The 1379-nt window shown below is 27.3% G+C and overlaps 1 protein-coding gene across 1 annotated transcript in view; it reads left to right on the top strand.

Annotated features, from left to right (window-relative positions):
- The window catches only part of LOC117176368 (regucalcin-like), a 31435-nt gene that overhangs the window by 235 nt on the left and 29821 nt on the right, over nt 1–1379 (top strand). The gene's annotated exons all lie outside the window — the stretch shown is intronic.

Below are 1379 nucleotides of genomic sequence, written 5' to 3'. Positions count from 1 at the left end.
CTAATACAAATTTATTGATTCTTCCAATTTTTTCTTTATAAGTACCTCTTTTATTCAAAGTATGCGCCCATCATCTCAACTGTGTAATTGATTGGACTTTTCAAAATCTATGCTGCACAGTTTGCAGAGCGAGATTTTTCGTAACTCCGCTTCTCCAATAGTCCACTACTTTTCGTTTGTAATCCCAAGATAGATCTTCTGTATCCGCTGCACATACTAGTCCGTGTTCATCAACATCCGCTGACCAGATTCTGTCAATATCTTCAACAATATGCATTTCAGTATCCTTAAATGGCTCTTGAAAAGCTAATGTAGATTCCACAATGAATTCTGGATCCTCAAAATTATTTGTACAATCAAGTAATAGTTTTTCTATATTATCCTTTAAAGCAATTTCATCTTTAGTAATGGGACTTTTTTGTATATTCATAGCTTGAAAAGATAATAATAATAATTGTATAACATTTTTAGGATTGATAGTCATTTTCCCAATACCTAGAAATAATAATTATTATTTGTTTTTTACACGGTGAAATCCGAAACGCATTAATTTGAATATTTTTTTACAAAGTCAGGCAATAATTTTTAATATCATTTAAATCAACATTACACTGACAATTACGTATCAATTTCATTTCTAATTTATTCAGACGATAATTAAATATTGAAAATTCCAAAATTTCTTGTCCATCTTTGATCCCTCACCAATTCTGGAAAAAGACCACATAAAAATCTCAAGTATTGCATTTTATAACTCTTTATAAGCTATATCTAAATCACTAATTAAAAAATTATTTTCGTCAAATACGATGTGAGTATGAAAATTTTTTCAAAAAATTGACATTTTGTTTCAAATTTTCAAAATCTCCGTAAATTTAAATGATAGACAAGAATGTATCGAAGAGAAAAGGTTTGATTTTTGAAGTGAATACAGTAAAAATTTTTAAGCATTTTCTTCGGAAAAACATTTGTCAAAAATGTAGGGTAAAATAAAAACATTTTTTTCGAAAAAGAAAATCTGGGAAATTTCCAGTGTCTACGTAAAAAAACAAATATTTTCTGTACAATATATTATTGCTATTAAAGTTTTCAGATGTATGAAAATTTGAAAAAAAAAATATTAATTTTTTGAAAAATGCTTATACCCATGTCATATTTGATGAAAATAATTTTTTATGGTTTCTTTAGATAGGGCTTGTAAAGAGCTGTAAAATAGAGTACATTCAATTTCTTTGCGTTTTTTGAAAAATGGCGAGGGCATGTATACAATATCTACCAATTACCACGTTAAGAAATTTTACGCAAAAAGAAATTTTACTTACAATCAGGAAATAAGTATTGACCAAAAATTATATGGTAGAATTAATATGTACGAATTC

The sequence above is a fragment of the Belonocnema kinseyi genome, chromosome 7, assembly GCF_010883055.1.
Source record: "Belonocnema kinseyi isolate 2016_QV_RU_SX_M_011 chromosome 7, B_treatae_v1, whole genome shotgun sequence".
NCBI classification, from domain to species: domain Eukaryota; kingdom Metazoa; phylum Arthropoda; class Insecta; order Hymenoptera; family Cynipidae; genus Belonocnema; species Belonocnema kinseyi.
The sequence above is the reverse complement of the archived record's forward strand: the minus strand, read 5'-3'. Positions and strand labels throughout refer to the sequence as shown.